The sequence below is a fragment of the Peromyscus maniculatus genome, chromosome X (assembly GCF_049852395.1).
Source record: "Peromyscus maniculatus bairdii isolate BWxNUB_F1_BW_parent chromosome X, HU_Pman_BW_mat_3.1, whole genome shotgun sequence".
NCBI classification, from domain to species: domain Eukaryota; kingdom Metazoa; phylum Chordata; class Mammalia; order Rodentia; family Cricetidae; genus Peromyscus; species Peromyscus maniculatus.
In genome coordinates this window covers 145,510,497-145,521,062 of record NC_134875.1, presented here as the reverse complement: position 1 = coordinate 145,521,062, position 10,566 = coordinate 145,510,497, and the positions used below count along the sequence as shown (strand labels likewise).

Below are 10,566 nucleotides of genomic sequence, written 5' to 3'. Positions count from 1 at the left end.
ATAAGCCCAAGACAATCATGGAAAAAAACAAATAACAACATAATAGCGTCAACACAGACCTTTTAATAATAACTTTAAATATTAATAGCCACATCTCCCTGACCAAAAGACACACAAACTGAGTGGATTAAGAAACAAATCCATTTTTCTGTTATCTACAAAAAAACTCATCTTTCTGTCAAATATAGATGAAACTTAAAACAAAAGTTTGGAAAATGCATTCCAAGCAGATGAGACCTGGAAACAGTAGGTGTTACTGGTCTAATGTTTAACGATGTAGATTTCCAACACAGACTAACCCCAAGAGATAATGAAGTGCTAATCTAAGGAACCACCTTCAGCATCTCAGGAATCAAAGGGGAGTCATGGAGTTGGAGGAAGTTTTTTGTTTGTTTGTTTTTCCTATTTTTTTGGGGGGGGAGTCTTGCTAATTATTATTTTTCATGAAGAAAATTTTTATTCATTTCTCATACCAACCACAGACCCCCCCATCCCTCCTCCTGCTCTCCCAAATCCTTCCCAACACGCCCCCCCCCACATGTTCTCCTCCAAAAAGGTATTGCTTCTATTGACTTTTCTATCTGAGAGAGTAAACCTTAGTTCTCCGAGGCCAGTGAGTGTGGCAAAACTTACTTCTCTGAGTCTGAAGAAAAAGGAAAACACACACACACACACACACACACACACACACACACACACACACACACACCTCCAACATGCCAGGACCTCATGTAGGGTGCTGATGAATGGCAAGCCTTCAGCAGGTCAGAGAAACTGAAGAGGAGATGCAGAGTAGGTAAACTCCTGGACAGACTACATACATATGAGGACTTTTCTGAGGGACAAAGTGTAATTCTTCATTTCACTATTAATTTCATTATTTATTCTACTCTATTGTTTTTCTGGAGTGTTCTTCTATCCTGATGTTTCCCTTGTTCTGTGTCTTTATTTTTCTATTACAGCTTATATCCCCCTGCAAATCTTTCAAACAATATAAAAATCACTATGTAGTTATATTCTATTTTTTCACCATTAGTGAGCCTGTATTGCATATTATTAACCAAAGTTCATATTTTGTTCAGATCAGTTTACCCCACTGTCCTTTCCTGATCTAGGATTATACTTGCCATGTTTTCTGAATCCTCCTGTCAAAAACTGTGACAGTTTCTTGACATTTCTTGTCTTGATGACCTTGACAGTTTTGAGGTGTATTGGTCAGGGAGTTTATAGAATGCCCCTCATTCATGTTCATTTGACAATTCTCTTGTGATTACTTTGGGGTCATAGTTTTGATGAGGAAACAACAGAGGTAAAATGCCACATGTCATATCAAGGGCACATACCATCAGCATGGCTCATTGCTGTCCATGGTAATGGACTGTGATCTCTTGACTTGAGGCAGTGCTCACCTGTTCCACCACTGTGAAACCCTCCCTTTCCAGTTTGCTTCTCGGGAGGAAGTCAGTGCACACAGACCTTGCTTGAAGCTTGTGCTCTGCCTCCTTTAGGAGCTCCTATTTAAATTACTTGGAATTTACTTTTTATATGAGAGAATTTGCCTCTTCACATATATTTCAGTCTTTTATTTTATCATATGGATGGGCTCATGAATGTTGCTTGTGACAGGGTCTCTTGTATCCTGGGCTGTTTTTTTGTTTTGTTTTTTACAGTAAACACTTATTTTCCCTGTGTGAGGGTGTCAGATCTCGGAGTTACAGAAAGTTTTTAGCTGCCATGTGGGTGCTGGAAATTGAACCCAGGTCCTTTGGAAGAACAGTCAGTGCTCTTAACCACTGAGCCATCTCTCCAGCCCCAGGAAACACTTTTTAAATTGTGGCAAAATACAAATAACCCAAAACTAGGCATTTTCTTTTTTTGATTATGACTTTATTTTTTAATTAATTAATTTATTTTTCTTGTATCAGCTTGATACAGTACAAATTCTTATCCTAATAGTGAAATGTTTCACTGATGCTTGCCCAGTTAATTGAGTAAAACCAAAACTTATTATAAGCCACAGTCATCCTAGGGTCCCCCCTGGTTCTGTGGGTTGCAGTCTGATTGTTCTTTGCTTTATATCTAGTATCCACTTATCCACATTCTATTTTTTCAGAGAATGATTACAGTGAATACAAGTAAAAATGTTTCCCATTTCACTTACAAGATTAAACATTTTGCATATTACAGGTGAAAAAGAAATTATTCCCAAGAACCCATATACAGTTAAACACTTACCTTTTATACTTTTCATAGATCAGGAGCCTTTCAGTCATAACCATTTACATAGGCAGTAGTTTTTATAATTGCCAGAAAAACGGGTTGTTAGTTTCACTTTTCATATTTTAGAGTCCAGTGCAATGATCTTAACTACTGATCGGTGATGGCTCTGTGTGCTGTGAATGTATTACTCTGATTGGTTGATAAATAAAATGCCAGTCAGGAAGTATAAGCTGGATAAGCAGACAAGGAGAATTCTTGGAGGAAGAAGGCTGAGTCAGGAGATGCCAGCCCACCATCCAGGGAGCAGCATATAATAGTACACAGGTAAAGGCACAGAACACGTGGCGACAAATAGATTAACAGAAATTGGCTGAGTTTAAGTGTAAGAGCTACACATTTGGAAGAATATAGAGTGATTGATGGGCAGTGGATACTTGCTACTTTAGATATATTTTAGCTGATAACAACATGGAGATGCAGTTAAAAACAGTCATAGGAAATAAGCAGATTTGATACTTTGAAATGAAATACTAGAATTCAACTCACAGAATCAGAAAGACCTGGAACCAGTTGGGTGCCTGAAGAACTTGGATTTTATCATATGGAGATTAATATTGAATGGTCAGATAGGAGTAGACCATAGAGAATGGATCCTGTGAGATATTGCTAAGGTAGTATGACATTCCCTTCTTCAACTGAGAAGATGGGTTGTGAAGTGAGCAAAATCGGTTTTTATCTGGAGCTAGAGCTGCAGGCAATCATCTGGTCCTCTGAAAGAACAGCAAATTCTCTTAAACATTTGGCCATCTCTCCAGCCCAATTTGTGAGTTCCTTAAGGAAACTGTGCCTGTAATGTGGGTTCATAGGAAACTGCATCGATTTAGCTTAAATCTGTGATGACAAGGCCTAACGCTATATTTATGGGAATGGAGATCATTGAGATAATGACTGGCACCATCACACAGTAACAGTAGGGTATCATGCCAGACTGGATGTACATGTGGGATTTACATGGCATGACTGGCTTTGTGGATGGGTGGCAACAAAACATCACATGTAGGTTGTTTGACCACTTCTTTCTGTTCAAGGACAGCCACAGATGACACAATACTCACAATGGGGCATGTCTTTCTAAATAAATCAACACATGTGATAATAGTATGCATCCAGTGAAAATAAAAGTGACTCATAAATTTAAAAAAAGTGTAAGAGCTACTGAAGCTAGTAGTTAGCCTGAGCTAATGGCCAAGCAGTTTTAATTAATATAAGCCTCTGTTTGTTTCCTTGGGGGACACGAGTGGGAGAGATTTGTTCTGAGTGCAGGCCAGGCGGGATACAGGAAAACTTCAGCTACAAACTACTCAACCAATTTTCTGTTTTATAGTTATGTGAAGTCATTATTTAAAGCTTTGTTTTAGCTATGATGTACACCAAAACACGTGAACACATTTCCCAATATACAAAAGAACTTGAGCTAACTCCTGGGACTCAACTATTTTCCTTAATCATTAACCTAAACCTCATTCTCTACTGCTCCTCAAGAGAAACTAGCTGCATGACACTCCCTTGGTCCTATTTTCTACTCTTTGCATCCCTTGCTTTATCAGAGGTAGGTGCAGCACAGTAGCCTAACTTTACCTATATTAATTTTCCCACTAATATAATCACTATCATAATCTCTTACTATATTTGTTTAAAAGAAACCCCTTAGTCATCAAAATTCTATTGAAACTAACACTATTTGATAAAATCATTACTTCAGTTAAACAGTACAGCTTAAGAGGTGAGAATCTTCATAATAATCCTCGGATAAAATTCCACAGTAGAAAGGGATATTTTCATGAGATAATCATACTACATTAAAGGCAGTAGAGAATCCCCCCCACATTCATTCACATCATGACAGATACCAGAGAAAATGGCAGTGTCAAACAAGTAAAGGCACAATAGTATCAAAAGACATTCTGGAGCTGAAGCTCTTGGGGCCTTGCATATCTGAGATTCACCCATCAGTACCTTGCATACTAGTGAGCTGAACTCCTAAAGCTCAGTTGCCCACTGCTGTTCCTCTGACATGGCCAACAGCAAAGAAGGGCAATTGATTTTAAACAAAATAAGTATTAACCAAAAAGACAACACAATATTAAATATATATGTTAGGAAACTCAAGGCACACACAATTTCATAAAAACATATCACTGTACTTAAAGACACAGATTACCCAAACTCAATAGTAGTATGTAATTCTTCCATACCCCACTTTCTTCAATTGACACTATCTGACAAAAAGTAAATAGATATGTCAGCCTTTAAATATCACAGGGACCTAGCAGGTACCTGCAGAATATTCTGCCCAAACACTGAAGAATATACATTCTACTTGGCACCAAATGGAGCTTCTCTAAAATGGACCATACTTTGGTACAAAAAAACACATCTTAACACATTCAGAATAACTGAAATAACTCCACTTTTAGGACTTACCCACAATGCAGCAATACTTGAATTCAACACCTATGGAATCCCAAGTATTTACTCACACTTGTGGAGATTACCCAACAGCTTACTAAATGATGAGTAGGTCAAAGAAATTAGAGAAAATGAAAAAAAACTCCTAAAATTAAGTGAGAAAACCCAAGATAAACTTGCCACACATTATATATAGTAATGAAAGGAAAATTACAGTTCTAAGCACCTGTATTAAAAATGAGAAAGCATACATAAACAAGTTATGATGCAACTCAAGAACTTGCAGAAAACAAGAAGAAGCCAAATGGAAATTCAGTAGATGGGAAGAAATAACTAAAACCACAGCAGAAATGAATGAAATAGAAACACAGAAAATAGTACAAAGAATCAGTGAATGGAATAGCTGGCTCTTTGCTAAGTTAGGATCAATATATCCTTTCCATAATTAACTTAAAAAGGAACAAAGAGACTACATTAACAGAATCATAGACAAAGAGGAAATGTTAGAATACACACCAAGAAAAATCAGGAAATTATCCTGGAATCCTTTAAAAGACTATACTCAATTAATCAAGAAAACCCAAAAGAAATATTGTTTTTCTAGAGTCAGCCAAAGTTAAACCAAGAAGTGTTTATCAACTTGAACAAACCCACAACAGACACATGGATCTTTGGGAGAAAGGTAAATAGAAGAGATTTTGTGGGTGGACTGGGCACAGGTAGGGACAGGAGAAAGAGAGAGGTGGGGAGGGGAGGGGAGATGAATGGAGAGAATATGGGAAGAGACAGCTGAAATTAGGGGGGACTTGGGGACCAATATGGAAACCTAGTAAGGGGGAGACTACCTGGAATCTATGAGGACGATTCTAGTGAGGACTTCCAGTAATAACAGACAACAATCACACAGCTCATTGAACATAGAACAGTTGAGCTGGTGGTTTCATGGAGCTGTCACCCGTAGGTTCTAGTCTCTTAGGTACAGGAAGATATTCTGCAGGCTATGGGAAGAGAAAAATGGACACCAACCCAGCCACAATACCTCTGACCAACCATCTGTCACAACTGCAAGATGTGCTGGTCCAGTGGTGGCACAGACTTTTGCAAGTGGCCAATCAATGTCTGATTTAACTTGAGACTTCCTCCTTGAGAGGAAGTCCATGCCTCACACTGCCTGATGGCCAGGAACCAGAGATATATACCCCAGAGGACTAAGGTAGACCCAAACATGGCTGGTCTTTAAAAATCAAAACACAGCTGTGAAATAATTCCTAATGATATTCTGCTATGCACATAGATCAGTGCCTTGTCCAGTTGTCGTTAGAGCTACTTCTTCTGGCAACAAAATAGTGGATGCAGAGACTCACAGCAAGACATGATGCTGAAAGAGTCTAAATTGGAGGTCTCCATCATGTCTCTCCCCTAGGTGCTTGGGAATCCCTTAGAAGACAAGCAGGAGAGATTGTAAGAGTCTGAGGGGATAGAGAAAAACAGGAGAACACAGCCCACTCAATCAACACAGTAGGGTGCATATGGGCTCCTAAAGACTGAGGCGGCAAGCACAGGGACTGAAGGGGTCTGCATCAGTTCTTTCGCTTACATGCTGTGAGTGTCAGCTTGGAATATTGCAAGTGTTTGTGGGAATGCTACCTGTCATAGAAGGTTCATCTTTGACTCATTCACCTGCTCTTAGGGCTTTTCTCATCCTGTTGAGTTGCTTCATCCAGACTGAGTGTGAGGGCTTTTGCCCTGCCTTATTGTATATTGTTTAGTGGTGTTTGTTTGTTATCACTAGGAGGCTTGTACTTTTCTGAATACAGACATAGAGGAAATGGGGAGAGAGGTAGATTGTTTTGAGACATGGGAAGTCTGGAGGTAGGGGAAATTGATCAGGATGAAAAAAAATCAATATTCCAAAGTAAAACTTGTAATAAAATAGCCTCTGACTAAAAAAAGGAAAAAATTCCCGAGGCCCAGTGGATTCATTGTAGCACCGTACCATACTTTCAAAGAAAAGTCACAACCAAAACTTACAAAAATATTAGAATTAATAGAAAGGGAAAAGATCAACAGAAAGCTCTTTCTGCATAGCCTAATACAACAATATCCAGCAACACAAGAAAAAAGGAAATTACAGGCCTATATCAGTGATGAATACAGGTGATAATATTCTCAGTAAAGCAGTTGCAAAACCGAATAATGTTATATATGAAAGATATCACACACAATTAGCAAGTTGGCTTTATCTTGGTTTCCAAGTCATCTGCTACTTACTTATTCTTTTAGTTGTCTTTCACTGAAGACTATCAGAATCGGTTTAAACCTCCCTCCTTGCCTGAACCTTCAGTTCTCAAAACCACAATAAACTGCCTTTTAACAGACCCAACACTGAGAAATCGGCTAAAAATTCCTCCATGTGAGTGACTCAAATAATCTTTGGTTGTGTTGATCATGTGAGTAAAGTCAATCATTTCTGCAAATCCAGGTAACACTTAGGCCCAGTACCTGACACATATCACATCCTCAATAAATGTCTGTATTCTGTAGCTGTTCTGTATAAGGTCCTGTGTGGGAGATAGGTGAGAAGATTGAATAAATCACTGGGCCAATCACTACTGGATATTTGGTTATTTGTAGCCATAGGAACAACAGCTGTTGTAATTTTTAAAACAAGATTTATTTATTTTTATTTTCTGTGCATTGGTATTTTTGTCTGTATGCATGTCTCCACAATCTCTCCATCTATGGAACTTGTTTTTAAAAAATGTCAGTATCCTGCAGGGGCAGTGGTGGGGTTCGAAACTATTCTGAGCACTCTCAGGAGGCAAATGAGGCAGGAGGACTCTTTGAATTTGAGACCAGCCTGATCTACAAAGCTGAGTTCCAGGTCAGCCAAGACTACACAGAGAAACCCTGTCTTGAAAAACCAAAAAACACCAAAACAAAACAGGGAAAAGGTGACATGAGATAAAACTTTTGAAGTCTGAAATTATGGGTTTTTGTCCTCTGTTTCCTCCCATCCCTGTCCCATGGCTCAGAGAGCCAAATAGAGGAGGCCAGAGGAGTGAAATGTATGAGGAAAAGAAAAGATGAGGAGAGAGTGGACTCATAAAAAAAAGGAAAGGGGAAAGGGGTGTCAAACTTAATACCTCTGGTGTGGTAGTCTAGCGCTCTGACTTAACGCCACACATGGAACCTTGACTAAAGTCATCTAAACGGACTTAGAGGACTGCTGTGATATATGTGAAACACTTCTGAAGTCAGGACTTAGAATGTAGCTAGATCCACTTCCAAGGACATGAGACTCTCACAACCGGTTTAAACTGCCCTCCTTGTATAAACCTCCAGTTCTCAAAACCACAGTAAACTGCCATTTAAAGGACCCGACACTTTGAGACCTCCCCTAAAATTCCTCCTTGTGACCCAACTGACTGTTGGTTGGGTTGATCACGTGAGGAATGTCAATCATCTCTGCAAAGCCATGTAATGCTTTGGCCCAGTACCTGACACATATCACTTCCTCAATAAATGTCGGTATTCTGTAGATGTTCTGTGTAAGGTCCTATGTGGTAGGTAGGTAAGAAGACTGAAGAAATCACCCGGTCAGTCACTACTGGATATTTGGGTTTTTGTAGCCACAGGAACTGTTACAAATAGCTGTTGTGATTTTTTTTAAGAGTTCTATGTCTTTTTATTTTGGAACATCTAAAATTTTCAGATGGATCAACTTTATTGTATCACCACTCACATTTAATGTCATTAATAGTTTGATACAATGATGAAAATGAAAATAAAAAATATTTAATGTAAAAACATTCTAAGTATTCATTCATTTGTTCAGGAGTGCATGTTTTCCATTCTTTGGGATTATCACATACACCATTATGTACATTTTTAAAGATAAAAGCTAGGCTATTTGACACTTGCAAAACTAAAAAATCAGTTATTTTCTATGAAGTATGCAAAACAACCCTCCTCACATGCAATAATGCAGCACATTCATTAAAGATTATGCTTTTGAAGTGACTTCATCTTTGACTTTTCTATTGGATCTACACCGTGGAATATAAAAATGTTCTTAAAATGGTATGATGAAGCATTAAAAAAGAAAGGATGCTTTCTAAGTTGCAAATTTATCTTAGCCATCACTCCCTACAAGCAATAATCCAAAGTGGACATATACCCCATTGACTCATCAGTTCAAAGGTCCCAGCCTAAGGACAGTCTGTCTTGGTTTCAGCATTTCTTCCCTGCCTTTGCGTGGATGCGGATGTGAATTTTCAGGTTATTTGACTGAACAAATCTCTTCTGGCACTGGTCAAAGGGGCACACAAAGCACTTCTCACCAGTGTTGGATGCGGATACGGGTGTGCAAGTTGAAGTCCAGTCAGAAGCCCTTGGAATGTACACTGAAAACGATTCTCTCCAGTATGAACCAGAAAATGTCACTTTAGTTTTGAGCGCTCTGCCAAAGGTCTCCCACACTCTGCACACACATGCTGTCTGGGACCGTGAATCAGCATGTGCTTCTACGGGGCTGTTTTATTCCTCAGCTTCTTCTTGCAACCAGTCTGAGGGCACTCCAGCATCTATAAAGGACCACAGTATTCACCACCCTTTGGCTCCTCTCCAGTAAATCCCGCAAGCTGCTTATGGTCTGATAAATCAGCTTCCGATATTTTTCCAACCGGAAGCTTCTGGTGAGTCATGTACTTGGAACACCCAAGTACTGAGTTCGCTCCAACACTCTGTTGAGGCTGATCTTGCTTGTCCTCTTTTTCCTCTTGTTTTTTTTTTTTCTCCTTAGTCACGTATTCCAAAGAACTATCAAGAAGGGAACTCGCTTCAAGGAAATGGCGAGAAAGGTTTTGTTCGACTTCCTGTAGGTTTTTGAAGGCTTTAAAAAGTAAATCCACTTCCAAAATAGATTCAGAAAACTCACTTCTAAGAATGCACTCTATGTAACCGTCCACGAAGTCATCTTCCTCAGTCTTGGGGCTTGTCTCACTGTACACATCTTCTTCCACATGTTCTTCCTGGATGGTGTATGTTCCGTGGAGAAGTTTCCCTCTTGTCTTCTGACTTGCCAGGCCTCCTTGTGTTTTGGGTTCCCTATACTGATGGCACTTCTGCCCAGGCCTCTCTGGCCTCTGGTCTCTGCCATTTTCCTCATTTGCTCATTCATGTTGTTTTGACTGCTTCCCTCTTGAATGATGAATGTAATCACCCCCAGCAAACACCTGCTATTTGGTGAGTTGCAGTTGATGACAAAACTTGGAGGCAACAGAGTGTGACAGTCCTGCTTTCATTCATATGTACGAGCTACTGGCAAGACTGGACATACACATGATCGAGAGCAAAAGCCCATCTTCTTTACCACGTGTCTGATCTTAGTCCATTGCTCTGCACCCCTGCAATGTGCTCTGATATTTCCTACTCCGTTTCCTTTCTGAAATCCAAAGAAGAAATTGTCACTCAGACAAAGAACAGCAATGGAAATCTTTGCGGACTCCAGATGTTGTAATTTTTAAAACATGATGGATTTATTTTTATTTTATATTTTATATGCATTGGTATTGCTGTTTGTATGCATCTGTGTGTGAGGGTGTCGGATCCTCCAGAACTAGAGTTACAGATAGCCGTGAGTTGTCATGTGGGTACCGAGAATTGAACGAAGGTCCTATGGGAAGAGCACCCAGTGCCCTGAACCACTGAGTCATCTCTCCAGCGGTACCTGCTATAATCTTTTGTATTTTTTATTAATTTTATGTGTGGTTGACCTATTTGCATATATACGAGATGACGAACATATTTTGATTCATTAGCTAATGATACATAAGATTCATTGGGTTTGGGAATACAAAAGCTTAAATACAACTT

At 39.2% G+C, this 10,566-nt stretch overlaps 1 pseudogene; it reads right to left on the bottom strand.

Moving 5' to 3' along the window:
* Positions 1 to 8,922: 8,922 nt before the first annotated feature.
* LOC143270702 (zinc finger protein 42-like) lies at positions 8,923 to 9,871 on the bottom strand (annotated as a pseudogene).
* Positions 9,872 to 10,566: the final 695 nt, after the last annotated feature.